This window comes from Schistocerca piceifrons, chromosome X (genome assembly GCF_021461385.2).
Source record: "Schistocerca piceifrons isolate TAMUIC-IGC-003096 chromosome X, iqSchPice1.1, whole genome shotgun sequence".
Lineage (NCBI taxonomy): Eukaryota > Metazoa > Arthropoda > Insecta > Orthoptera > Acrididae > Schistocerca > Schistocerca piceifrons.
In genome coordinates, this window is record NC_060149.1 from 246,169,554 (window position 1) to 246,184,971 (window position 15,418).

Below are 15,418 nucleotides of genomic sequence, written 5' to 3' on the forward strand. Positions count from 1 at the left end.
TCTTCTTTTGAGAGATTCTTGCACACACAATATTTTCCAGTGCCTTCGAGAAGGAGGTAAGCAATGGGGCTGGTCATTAATGTCTCTCTCATGACCATCCTTGTAATCTGGTGTGACAACTTTCTACGTCAGTTCATCTGGAAATATATCCTGTGATAAATCGCTATCACAGGGTATATTTCCAGATGAACTGACGTATAAAGTTGTATATAAAGTTGTGTACATACGAGGGCTATCCACAAAGTACATTACGTTTTGGAATTAAAAATAAATAAAGTATTGGAAATTTTTTTTATTATATACAGATGAAAGCCACACTTAAATACTACTTTTCTACATAGTTGCCATTTAAATTAAGGCACTTGTCGTAGCGATGGACGAGCTTGGAAATTCCTTCGTCGTAAAATTCGGCCGCCTGCGCCTTCACCACGTGGTTACTTCTTCTTGAAGCTGTGCATCGTCATCAAAACGCTGCATAGCCAACCACTTCTTCATTGCTGGGAATAAGTGGAAGTCGCTCGGTGCCAGGTCGGGACTGTACGGCGGATGAGGAAATAACTCCCACTTAAAAGATTCGAGAACTTCACGAGTGACATTTGCCGTGTGGGCCCGAGCGTTGTCGTGAATCAGCAAGATCTTTGAGCTCAACTTTCCCCTGCGCTTGTTTTGTATTGCTCTTCTGAGGTTGTGCAGAGTTTGGCAATACCTTTGAGAGTTTATTGTAGTGCCTCTTTCCAGGAAATCCACAAAAATCACACCTTTTCTGTCCCAAAAGACAGTCATTACGTGGTTGAAGGCGCAGGCGGCCGAATTTTACGACGAAGGAATTTCCAAGCTCGTCCATCGCTACGATATGTGCCTTAATTTAAATGGCAACTATGTAGAAAAGTAGTAAAAAGTTTTGCATCACCTCGGTTCCGAGAGTTCCGGAACCTGTACAGAAAATTGGAACAGAGATCAACATAAACATCATTTCCGCCCTTTTTATTCCTCATGAAAACCACACATTGCATGTTGTAACGCCATCGAGACCTTCAGAGGTAGCGGTCCAGATTGCTGTACCCACCGGTAGCTCTATTATCTAGTAGCACGTCCTCTTGCATTGAAGCATGCCTGTATTCATCGTGGCATACTCTCCACAAGTTCATCAAGGCACTGTTGGTCCAAATTGTCCCACTCCTCAACGACGATTCGGCGTAGATCCCTCAGAGTGGTTAGTGTGTCACGTCGTCCATAAACAACCCTTTTCAATCTAAATCAGGCATGTTCGATGGGGTTCATGTCTGGAGAACATGCTGGCCACTCTAGTCGAGTGATGTCGTTATCCTGAAGGAAGGCATTCACAAGATGTGCACCATGGGGGTGCAAACTGTTGTCCATGAAGATGACTGCCTCGCCAAAACGCTGCTGATATGGTAGCACTATCGGTCGGAGGCTGGCATTCACGTGTCGTACAGCTGTAACGGCGCCTTCCATGACCACCAGCGGCGTACGTCGGCCCCACATAATGCTACCCCAAAACAATAGGGAACCTACACCTCGCTGCACTCGCTGGACAGTGTGTCTAAGGCGTTCAGCCTGACCGGGTTGCTTCCAAACACGTCTTCGACGATTGTGTGGTTGAAGGCATATGTGACACTCATTGGTGAAGAGAACGTGATGCCAATCCTGAGCGGTTCATTCGGCATGTTGTTGGGCCCATCTGTACCACGCTGCATGGTGTCATGGTTGCAAAGATGGGTCTCGGCATGGACATCGGGAGTGAAGTTGCGCATCATGCAGCCCTACTGTGCACAGTTTGAGTCGTAACACGACGTACTGTGGTGCATGAAAAGCATTATTCAACATGGTGGCATTGCTGTCAGGATTCCTCCGAGCCATAATCCTTAGTTAGCGGTCATCCACTGGAGTAGTAGCCCTTGGGCGGCCTAAGCGAGGCATGTAATCGACATTTCCTGTCCCTCTATATCTCCTCCATGTCCGAATAACACCGCTTTGGTTCACACCGAGACACTTTCATTGTTGAGAGCCATTCCTGGCACAAAGTAACAATGCGGACGTGATCGAACCGCGGTATTGACCGTCTAGGCATGGTTGAACTACAGACAACACGAAACATGTACCTCCTTCTTAGCGGAAGGACTGGAACTGATCGGCTAATAGAGGCTGTTCATGCATGGTTGTTTACATCTTTGGGCGGGTTTGGTTCAAATGGCTCTGAGCACTATGGGACTTAACTTCTGACGTCACCAGTCCCCTAGAACTTAGAACATCTTAAACCTAACTAACCTAAGGACATCACACACATCCATGCCCGAGGCAGGATTCGAACCTGCGAGCGTAGCGGTCGCGCGGTTCCAGACTGTAGCGCCTAGAACCGCTCGGCCACTCCGGCCGGCTGGGCGGGTTTAGTGACATCTCTGAACAGTCAAAGGGACTGTGTCTGTGATACAAATTCACAGTCGACGTCTATCTTCAGGAGTCCTGGGAACCGGGTGATGCAAATTTTTTGTTTTTTTTGTGTGTATGACGAAAGGATTTAAGTACTTCACTTGTGATATTTATCAATCCACGTGAGCTTTTGGAATTGAGGGAGCTAATCACATTATTAATGTCTTCGGCAGAGAATGGAGATATCGTGATTTGCATGTAGGTATGTGACATGGCTTTTAGCCCTTCAACAGTTGCGCTCAATCTTCTGATCTACTTTGGGGTAGATCTTATTAAATACATTCGCTACCTGACCGCTGCAACTATTATTTGGTTGTTTTCTGTAGTAAAAAAATCCTCGCGTCCCTTAACTGATTTACCAAATTCTCTTTTATCTACTGTCCAATAGATTTTTAATTTATATCTAGATCACTAACTTCACACACTATATAGAATTTCTTAATTTTTTAATCACTTTCCTTAAGACAAATCAGTAATCTTGGTAATACGTAATCAGTTCTACTTCTCTGTTTCTCCTAACATTTTCAAACAAAATCCTTTTTCCTTACACGTGGGTAGTGGCCGAGTGGTTCTAGGCGCTACAGTCTGGAACCGCGCGACCGCTATGGTTGCAGGTTCGAATCCTGCCTCGGGCATGGATGTGTGTGATGACCTTAGGTTAGTTCGGTTTAAGTAGTTCTAAGTTCTAGGGGACTGATGACCTCAGCAATTAAGTCCCATAGTGCTCAGAGCCATTTGAACCTTACATGTGCTATTTTCGTTACAAATGAAATCCAAGGCTTTTCTGAAGTCTTATCAATATCATACATTATCTTCGTGGGAAAGAAGCTATTAAATGTTGGTAGAAACTCATCCACACGTACATTAAATTTAGAATTGACGTCTCAGTCGTTACACACCCCTCCAATCAGCTTCTTGTAATTCTGCCATGATAACTTTCTGTTATCTGATAATTAACTGTTCTAATTGTTTGCCGTGCTATCACTTCACTGTTAAGGAGAGACAAATATCCGAGTGTCCCACTGGGCTTTCGTTTCAGTTCTTCACACAACATGTGGCCAACTGCCCTAGGAGTCTCCGATACATGCTGCGAGTGGGGGCTTCAGATTTTGTGGACATCCAAACTCCAATCATAGTATGAGGTAACGATGGAGATCTGTCGCAGTTTGAGCCTGACCTGAAGGCACTGGGAAGGGCAACACAGTAATTGTGAACTCTTTCTACATCTTCTTACATGTATAGTACGCAAGTCACCTTGCTGTTTTTGGCGGAGCGTACTTTGTTTACCACTGTCACTACCTTTTTTCCCGTTCAAGCCGCGAATAGTTCGGAGAAGAACAATTGCCTGGAAGCTTCCGTGTGGGATCGAATCTCTCTAATTTTATCTTCATGGTCTTTTCGCGAGATATGCGAAAGAGGATCCATTATATTTGTTGACACTTGTAGGAATATCCCTGTCGGAACTTTAACAGTAAACCACACCGTGAAGCAGAAAGCCTCTCTTGCAGCCTCTGCCACAGGAGTTGGTTGATTTGTGACGTTCTCGTGCTTACTAAACGAACCTTCTGTATTTCCTTCATCAATCCTACCTGGTACAGATCGCATACTGACAGAAATTTTCAAGTATTGTTCAAATTAAGGTTTTGTGATCTTCCTTCTTTGTTGGTGGACTACATTTCCTGAGGATTCGTTCAGTGAATCTCAATCTGGCATTTGCCTTTCCTGCGATTATTTTTATGTGGTCGTTACATTTTAAATCGCTTCGTACTCATAATCTTAGATATTTTATGGATGTAAGTGTTTCCAGTGAATGTTCTCGAATTGCGCAATCGTACAATAATGGGTTTTCTGTCTATGTATATGCATTACGTTAGAATTGTTTATGATGAGGATCAACTACCACTCCCTGTACCAAACACCGATCCTCTGTAAATATTCCTCCATTTCGCTACAATTTTCTAGCGTTGCGACTTCTCTTTATACAAGAGCGTCATTCGCCAGTGTCACACAATTCCCCGTCTCTAACGCCCACCCTAATTACTTGAGGCTCCAGTCTATAGTTGAACTCTCAGCCTAATACTACAATATGACCAGGAAATTTACGTGAAATATTCTCCAAATTTCCTCTCAAATGTTCATCCACTACTGTTTCCTATGCTGGGTGTTTATAAAAGCAGCCGACAATACATGTCTTCATCCTAATTATTTCGCATACCGAATCTGTACTAACCTAACTAGATATTATCGTACTTTTATGGATATAAACAAGGCTCCATCACCAACGTTCCATCTACATTTGCAATATATATCCCAATCGGAATTTAGAATTTCTTTGCTATTGACATCTGGTTTTACCTTCTAGGGCCTTAGTGGAATATTGTCGTTGTATTCTGATCTGTGTATGACGCAACTACTGTGTAAGTGTGTCTTACACTTTCATTAATATTTTAACTAGAGACAGCTTTAGTATTGGAGAGAGAGTCCTCCAGTCACCATACGTAATGGAATAATGCGGCGTGTCACGTGACCAGGGCGTCGTCAGATCTTCTCTCGGCTGTCAGTGTGATAGTCCTTTGCAGGATGGACATGATCCACGATATCACTGCAGTCGATCACGGCCAGATCGATTGTGATCGGTGGAAGGGGCTCTCCTTTACTGAGGTCGTACAGGCACAAGGATTGCACGTGCCATCGTGTCTAGGCCTTAATGCGACTGCTCCTTTTCTGGGAATGCCGTAGCCGACGTAGTCAAAATCGTTGACAAAGTGTTAATGACAGGGATCACCATCGACAACACGAATTATAACGGCGCTGTCCGGCCCCGACAGCTGAGTGGTCAGCGTGACGGAATGTCAATCCTAAGGTCCCGGGTTCGATTCCCGGCTGGGTCGGAGATTTTCTCCGCTCAGGGACTGGGTGTTGTGTTGTCCTAATAATCATCATTTCATCCCCATCGACGCGCAGGTCGCCGAAGTGGCGTCAACTCGAAAGACCTGCACCAGGCGAACGGTCTGCCCGACGGGAGGCCCTAGCCACACGACATTTCATAACGGCGCTGCTCGCTGCTCGTACCATACCATAGGGAGTAGCATGGGCATAGCAACACTACCACTGGACGCTCGCTTCGACTGAAGAGTCGTGTTACACGATTGTACACGCCGTTGGTATTGTACGAGAGTAGAGAATGGCCAAACTAGGTGGGTGGGCGTCAGGACAGGAGGAGGATTAGAGGTAATAAGAAGGTATACTTAATACACAAGTGGTTTATCGAGAAAGGGATATATATGCACTTCATATGGGGAGGCATAACTTGAAACTTCAGTCTCTTGGTTATCAGGGGTTAGGATCAGTCCACAGACGAATAAACGGCTAATAAACTTGTCACAGTGCAGCTAACCGCAAGATGATTCAGTGCCGGCGAACAGCAACCGATGAGTAGTCATACCATCCTGAATCAGCTTCTGGGTAAGGGGTACAGAGGCTACTATCACACTTCTTTTCCTCTGCTCGCTGCTCGTCACGTACCATAGGGAGTAGCATTGGCGTAGCAACACTACCATTGGACGCTCGCTTCAACTGATGAGTCGTGTTACACGATTGTACACGCCGTTGGTATTGTACGAGAGTAGAGGATTGCCAAACTTGGTTTGTGTGCGTCAGTATTGGAGGAGTATTAGAGGTAATAAGAAGGTATACTTAATACACAAGTGGTTTGTCGAGATAAGGATACATGGGTACTTCATGTGGGGGGGGGGCATAACGGGATACTTCAGTATTTTAATTGTTAGGGGTTAGGATCAGTCCACACAGGCTTGCTATCGGTAAACCTACCACGATTTGATTGAGAGGGGGGGGGGGAGCGGATTGGTCACCTGTGTAGCGCCGCACCATCACCTCAGACAAAGCAGCGTCGCCACTAGCGGTACGGCACGTGAGCTCCTGCTTCCCTACCCTGGCCTGGGTGGATGGATTGGAAGGTATCGAGACTGTTACAATAGTTATTAATAGTTATACACTGCGCATTCCTCCTGCTTCACAATGGTCCACGTGACATGGTAGGTGGTTTTGCACTGACTGGGTGTTTGCAACTAATGGAGAAAGGATAAAAGAGGGGAAAACTCGATTGTGTTACATTCGAGTACATTATAGAGTTTGAGAATGCTATTAAAGACAAAAATTACAACAGCATTTATGTAACTGGCCTTCTAATGAGCAGTCCCTGAGGCTTGGCGATTCGACGGAGGAGGTAGCCAAGACAGAGCAGCCGCCAGACAGTTTCTGGCGGATAAGTGAAGATGAGCTGAAACTCACATGACTCTTGTGAGCATAGTAACTTGGCAATTACTATATTACCTTCCTATTGCTTAAAAGTTGCACCATACCCTATTCTGTGAGCTTTTAATTGTGCGTTTGATACAGAGAACTTATAGGTTTACAGTAATTACTCTAATTTTTACTTTCTTGCCCTGAGAATGAAATGGTATCACATTAAAACGTTAAGATAACAACAACAAAATCTAAGTTAAGTACTTCATATATCTTACCTGGAATCGTGGAAAAATGAAATAACCTAAATCTTCAAATGTGTGTGAATTCCTAAGGGACAAAACTGCTTAGGTCATCGGTCCCTAGACTTATACACTACTTAAACCAACTTATGCTAAGAACAACACACACACACATGCCCGAGGGAGGACTCGAATCTTTGGCGAGAGGGGCCGCACAGTCCGTGACAGGACGCCTCAAACCGTGCGGCGAAATAACCCAATTTATCATAATGTAACTTATTAGGTCACCTAAGTAGCTACATATTCCAAGTGTCTTATTGTGTTCAAAACTAATTACTCCAAACCAGATTAGTAAAATAAGTAGCCGCTAGACTTATCTTTATTACATCTCTAAGACTGATGGCAAACTGATCAATTTTATGACTTAACTGATAAAAACGGAGAGGGATTTCCCAGCATATCATCATAATTTCCATAATGTTCTCTCAAGCATCTCTGTAACGCTCTCGCACCGGTTATCCATCCCGTGACGAAACGTGCCGCTCTTCGTTAGATCTTCTCTCTCTCTCTCTCTCTCTCTCTCTCTCTCTCTCTCTCTCTCTCTCTCTTTTCTATCAGTACTAACTGATAAGGACCGCAGATTGATGAGCAATACTGAACAGTCGAACAAGCACCTTGTAAGCCACTTCTTTCGTGGATGAGCTACATTTCTTAAAACTTCTTCCTAAGAATACCTGTCTGGCATTTACTTTTCCTAGCATCAGTTTAATGCGGTCGCTCTTGTTAGTTATTCATAGATATTTTACTGTTACGGCCCAACGTCAGCGCCGGTACGCCAGTCGGAAACGATAGAGAAGAGACAGCCGTGAGAAGGAGGTGAGGTCAGCCAATCGCCTCGCTGACCAACCTCCCTCCAGGATGACAACGTGATAGCAGCGGCCCCTATGTGAAGAGATGTGAAGAGGACGTAAGCGTTACGCCCAAGTGCAGCTTCTACGTTATGTGGGGCGGCGGGTGAGTTTTTGAAAATATATTTTACTGTATAAATGATTGCATGTTGAATCAGTTTCTAGCTTTTAGAATGTTGTTATTGCTGTCTTTTGCCGTTCTCAACACTGGCTCTCTATTTACTCCGTGACCCCCAGAAAGTGATTTAATAAAAGTTGGAGCCAGTAAATAGATATCCTAGTGCCCACTTTACCTGAGAATGTTCTTATAGCTGCAGCTTATAGCTCTGAGGAATTAGGAGATTGTCCGGGATTTCTAATCAAAAACGGTTTTCCAAAATAGTTGAGTATATTCTGAAATTCACTGATAAAAACCACAAGTATCCCTACAACCTAACTAACAGAACAGTTCAGAGTCTAATGCGCTGATGCAACTATAAATGTCCGAATCAAATGTTAAAAAAGAATGCTCGCCATAATTTGATGAAAATATTTCATCAAACGCCACGCTAAATATTTGGTAGAATGACTGTCCCGCGACGGCACGTGAAAATACGACAATACGCAAACTGAAGCTAGATAATGAAAATCATTCCAGAATTAACACTTCACATAAAATGTCTTCATGGTTCCGCGTATCTCTAGTAACTTAATACGGCACCCGAGGCTGTTTGTAGCAGATACACTGATGCGACGCGACTACCGACACAGATGGCGTGTCATTCAGCGTCTGGAGAGAACTGGGGCCTTGCTTCCTCGCGCAGTGTTCTTATATATAAAGCCGCGGTGCGGACGGCTGAGGGAACGCCTGATCAAATCCGCTATCCCGACTAGCCGCTGGGCTAGTAACGCACCACTTCAAGTTACATAATAATTTATAGCTTCTTTGGCTGATGGCCGGAGAAGCTCTTAATTTAAACGTGCATTCAGCACGCAGGTAAGTATTGATAATAAAATTTTGACGTGGCTAAGTTAAATACTTTGAGCGAGAGAATTAATTAAATTACACTGCACGCAGCAGATGAGCTCTGAACTGTCCCTTTTGAGATCCGCTATCGCTATAATTTTATAGGTATTAAAAAGAAACTTTACACATCTTCATAATCATAGCGGACCTCCAATCTATTTAAATCTAAACATCCTAGCCTTATTTATTAACCTACTTAATCTATCTTGCTTCCTTCAGTTTTGAGATGAAAATCAGAAAATCATGAATTTCCACTAAAGTCTTAATTTGTGAAATCCAAAAGAATTTTTTTTATTAAATCATTATGAAAGATGAATCTAAATATAAATTTTGAAGTCTCTAGCTCTGTTCTGTTGCGCCAATGATTTTTCCAGAAAAACGTCCAAATCTCGGAAATGGCTGAAGTTATCGAACTGATATTTAACACACATTAATTTAGTATTATTTCTGACATGCTAGAAAAGTTTTAGTTCATTTGCTTGATTTTTAAGGTATTGCGCAACATTTATGACGTCAGAGCTAGTTACAGCAGACTGGCTGGCACACAACGGAAACTGATGTGAATTTACTACAGCGTGAGTAGGCTGCTTCCCTACAGTTAGGTACTTCATTAGTACTCTCTACGTAGCATAGACTTTTGTTTGCCTATTCTGAGGAAGACTGATTATTTTGCTTACGACACATTTATTAAAGTTACGTATTTGTAATTTTTTTATTGTAATAAAACTCATTAATACGGGTTGTTTGATTGTTTGTCTAGCGAACCGAGTATGCAGAATCCTAGACACGACATTTTACGGTACATACTGCTTCCAACAGTTTGTCATCAGTAGTGTAGTTGTACACTAGTGGGTTTCTTTCCCGTTATGCTACATTTATTTACGTTCGGGGTCAACTGCCAGAGCCTGCACCAGTCATCAATCCTCTGTAGGTCATTCTGCAAATTGATACTGTCTTCTGGCATTGATATTTTCTTAGAGACAATCGCATCATCTGCGAACCGTCTTAAAGAGCTTCCGACGCTTTCTACTATATCATTTGTATACACTGTAAACAGAAACGCTCCTGTCACATTTCCTTGAAGTGCTCCAGATCTTGCCTTTACATTTATCGATTTTGTTCCGTTAAGAGCGATGTGTTGAGTTTTTTCTGCAAGGAAGTCCTGAATGCAATCGCAAATCTGGTCCAATACTGGGTAAGCTCATATTTTTTTCACTACATGGCTGTGCGCGACAGTGTCAAATGCCTTCCTGCAGTCAAGGAACACGGCATCATCCTGAGTGACGTTATCTACAACGCTATGAATCTCACGGAGCAACAGAACGAGCAGAGTTTTTCAAGATCTCTGTTTGCGTAATCCATGTTTGATTATTATACAGATTTTTGTTCTCCAAAAAGTGTGAAGTCTCGACCATAAAACATGTTGTTGTTGTTGTTGTGGTCTTCAGTCCTGAGACAGGTTTGATGCAGCTCTCCATGCTACTCTATCCTGTGCAAGCTTCTTCATCTCCCAGTACCTACTGCAACCTACATCCTTCTGAATCTGCTTAGTGTATTCATCTCTTGGTCTCCCTCTACGATTTTTACCCTCCACGCTGCCCTCCAATGCTAAATTTGTGATCCCTTGATGCCTTAAAACATGTCCTACCAACCGATCCCTTCTTCTAGTCAAGTTGTCCCACGAACTTCTCTTCTCCCCAATCCTATTCAATACCTCCTCATTAGTTACATGATCTACCCACCTTAGCTTCAGCATTCTTCTGTAGCACCACATTTCGAAAGCTTCTATTCTCTTCTTGTCCAAACTGGTTATCGTCCATGTTTCACTTCCATACATGGCTACACTCCATACAAATACTTTCAGAAACGACTTCCTGACACTTAAATCTATACTCGATGATAACAAATTTCTCTTCTTCAGAAACGATTTCCTTGCCATTGCCAGTCTACATTTTATATCCTCTCTACTTCGACCATCATCAGTTATTTTGCTCCCCAAATAGCAAAACTCCTTTACTACTTTAAGTGTCTCATTTCCTAATCTAATCCCCTCAGCATCACCCGATTTAATTTGACTACATTCCATTATCCTCGTTTTGCTTTTGTTGATGTTCATCTTATATCCTCCTTTCAAGACACTGTCCATTCCGTTCAACTGCTCTTCCAAGTCCTTTGCTGTCTCTGACAGAATTACAATGTCATCGGCGAACCTCAAAGTTTTTACTTCTTCTCCATGAATTTTAATACCTACTCCGAATTTTTCTTTTGTTTCCTTTACTGCTTGCTCAATATACAGATTGAATAACGTCGGGGAGAGGCTACAGCCCTGCCTCACTCCATTCCCAACCACTGCTTCCCTTTCATGCCCCTCGGCTCTTATAACTGCCATCTGGTTTCTGTACAAATTGTAAATAGCCTTTCGCTCCCTGTATTTCACCCCTGCCACCTTCAGAATTTGAAAGAGAGTATTCCAGTTAACGTTGTCAAAACATATTCAATATTTCATATTCATATTCATATTCATATTCATATTCAATAATTTCACAACAGATTGACGCCAAGGATACAAGCTTATTATTACTTGCATCTGTCCTACTACCGGTCTTGAAAATAGGAATCACCTGCGCTTTTTTCCAGTCTTTAGGTACTCTTCGTTGCTCCAGCGATCTACAATAAACTGCTGCTAGAAGTGGAACAAGTTCTTTTGCATAATCTTTATAGGATCTTACTTGTGTCTAATGTGGTCCTGAAGCCTTTCCACTACTAACCGATTGTAGTTGTTTTTCTGTTCAGCGATCGGTTATCGCAGTGTCTACCATTTCAACGTTCGTATGACGATTGAGGGGAGTGATCTTATATGATGAAACAGTTTCCGAAGAACGAATTCAGTACTTTGGCTTTCTCTCTGTTATCTTCTGTTACGGTGCCAGTATGATGCTGACTGAGTGACTGAATAGAGGATATCGAACCGCTTACTGATTTTACATAAGACCAACCTCTTAGGGTTTTTAGTCAAATCGGTTAATGCAATTTTACTGTTAAAGTCATTGAACACTTGCCTCATTGCTCTCCATATACGCATTTTGCCTTCGTTCAGCTAGGTTTTGAATTCTTTTGAATCTTTAATGATGCTCTCTTTGTTAACACAGCAGTTTCCAAACACGCCAATTAAACCACGGCGGGACTTTCCCATCCCTTCACGCATTGCTCGGAGCAAAGTTCACTACGGCATATCGAACAATGCTTTTGAATTTTTACCATTGTACTCCACACCTTTGTCCCCAGCACTGAAAATCTGACGATGCCTACTCATATACTTTGCAATTTGTGTCCTATCACTCTTGTTAAACAAAAATATTTCCCTACCGTTCTTAACATTCCTTATGGTACCCGTAGTCACGGTTGCTATCACAGCTTTGTGATCACTGATTCCTCTACGTTAAATGATTCGGTAATTTCAGATCTGATATTACAAAGAGATGTAAGAAGTTACCTTTACGAGTTAGTTCTCTGATTATCTGCACGAAGCAATTTTCGGACAAAACATTCAGAATAAGGTCACACGAATCTCTGTCTCTGGCCCCAGTTTTGATAGCATGACACTGGAAGTGTGTACTTGGCAAATCGCAGTCACCTCTATTACTATTTTCGGCATGTTCTCTCTGAAGCACTCTACCACTTCAGCTCCTGACCTAGGCGGCCTATAAAAGTATTCGATTACCATTTTTGACCGATTTTTGATCTTTAACTTCACCCAGATAACTCACATACGGGATTAGCGAATACCTCACAAGGTATTATCGAAATTTTTACTGCAATAAATACGCCACCATCATTGGCAACTAACCTGTCCTCACGACAAATATTCCAATCTGAACTTAGGATTTCGTCGACATTGACTTCCGATTTCAAACAATTTTCTGTCCCTAATAATACTATCTGGGCATCATGACCTTCAATGAGAGACACTAATTCTAGGGCGTCTCCTTGGATGCACCTGCAGTTTTCTAATGTCATATTAACCTTTTCTGTGTCCGATCTGCGAGGACGGGCATTCTCTGAGAACACTGTAATTCATGTATTTCGATTTTGTCAGGCAGTTCGTCTCTTATCCCGGTTGGGGGGGGGGGGGGGGTGAATTTCTCTAACCTAAAAAAAACGCCATGAGCACGCCGCTTGTATTCCGCTACACACTTCTTCAGCAGTCAGCAGAGGTCGACAAACTCGCATCCGATACCGTCGCACAATCATCTGAGCTTGTGGTTTACACCTTCCATTCTGCTCCTATCCAGAGGACCGCGATCGATCCTGGGTACGATGCTACAGATAGTAAGGTTCCCCTGCATCCCGTGTGTGATGCTAGTTGCTTTCACCAAATCAGCTACCCATCGGAAAGAGCTTAGAATGGCCTCAGAACCCAAGCGGCAGGCTTCATTCGTGCAGACATGTGCCACTAATTTCAGCCGGTTGACCCAGTACGCTCGATAGCCGCCAGCAGAGCCTCCCCCACGTCTCAGAAGTGACCCCTGGCAAACATACCGAGTGCACACAGGCATTCTTTCCCACCCTGTCTGCTATTGCCCTGAGGGGCTCTATTACCAGCCTAACGTTGACAACGACTACCATAGTCGCCCTCTGCAATTGTCCGGACTGGTCAGGAAAATCGGCAGCTAACCCAACAGGACAGGCATCCCGTGCTGGTTCAGAAGCATTATCAGCACTGGGTAGCACCTCGCATCTGTTGCTAAGGCGTAAGGAGCCAGCCGTACCGCCCGTTACCTCTTTTGCCTTCCGCCCAGTGAAAAGAGAGCCCACCACTGTCCGTCGCTCACTCTCGAGTGAAGAAGGATCAGTCATATATTGAGCATCGGAAGAAGCAGCGATAGCCAGGTAACCAAGGCATTCCAACCGTACCAAAGGTGTCATAGGTCTTGTCCCTGGCGCCCTTATGTCGCTGTAGCTTTGAGCAGTACGCAGAAGCCTCTCGGCCGTGGCCAATGCCTCCTCCAGCTGTTTACAGCAAGCAGCCATCTCTCTTTGTGTCTGCTCGCCCCAAGCACTATCCCTGTCCAACCCGCACTGTGTAGAAACTTAATAAGACTGAAATGGAACCACTTTCCCATTTCTGTCCTCCCCATTACTATGTGCAGATCCTTAATATATACTTTAGGTTTTATGCAAATTTTATGCAGATCTTAATTATGCATTATAATTTGAATTGTTATTCAGATAACTTTTACATTGTGTGCAGATCTTAATTTTCCATTTTCTGGTGTGACAATTACAGGGTTATTACAAATGATTGAAGCGATTTCACAGCTCTACAGTAACTTTATTATTTGAGATATTTTCACAATGCTTTGTGTGGTGTCACCGCCAGACACCACACTTGCTAGATGGTAGCCTTTAAATCGGCCGCGGTCCAGTAGTATACGTCGGACCCGCGTGTCGCCACTGTCAGTGATTGCAGACCGAGCGCCACCACACGGCAGGTCTAGAGAGACGTTCTAGCTCTCGCCCCAGTTGTACAGCCGACTTTGCTAGGGATGCTACACTGACAAATACGCTCTCATTTGCCGAGACGATAGTTAGCATAGCCTTCAGCTACGTCATTTGCTACGACCTAGCAAGGCGCCATTACCAGTTTATATTGAGCTGCTTATGAATGTATCGTCAAGAGCGATGTACACCAATTATGGATTAAAGTTAAGTATTCTACCAGTTACTGTTTTGCTAGTCTTATTTCTCTGACCTGTTCCAGACCTCACGCCAGTCTGCGTGAGCTTAACGCGTGCCTTTCGGCTTCCTCTCATAGTGACTTGGCTGTCTTGCCAAGTCACAACACTTTGCACACACATACAAAAACTCAAAAAGTTTTTTTAGGCATTCACAAATGTTCGATATGTGCCCCTTTAGTGATTCGGCAGACATCAAGCCGATAATCAAGTTCCTCCCACACTCGGCGCAGCATGTCCCCATCAATGAGTTCGAAAGCATCGTTGATTCGAGCTCGCAGTTCTGGCAAGTTTCTTGGTACAGGAGGTTTAAACACTGAATCTTTCACATAACCCCACAGAAAGAAATCGCATGGGGTTAAGTCAGGAGAGCGTGGAGGCCATGACATGAATTGCTGATCATGATCTCCACCACGACCGATCCATCGGTTTTCCAATCTCCTGTTTAAGAAATGCCGAACATCCTGATGGAAGTGCGGTGGAGCACCATCCTGTTGAAAGATGAAGTCGGCGCTGTCGGTCTCCAGTTGTGGCATGAGCCAATTTTCCAGCATGTCCAGATACACGTGTCCTGTAACGTTTTTTTCGCAGAAGAAAAAGGGGCCGTAAACTTTAAACCGTGAGATTGCTCAAAACACGTTAACTTTTGGTGAATTGCGAATTTGCTGCACGAATGCGTGAGGATTCTCTACCGCCCAGATTCGCACATTGTGTCTGTTCACTTCACTATTAAGAAAAAATGTTGCTTCATCACTGAAAACAAGTTTCGCACTGAACGCATCCTCTTCCATGAGCTGTTGCAACCGCGCC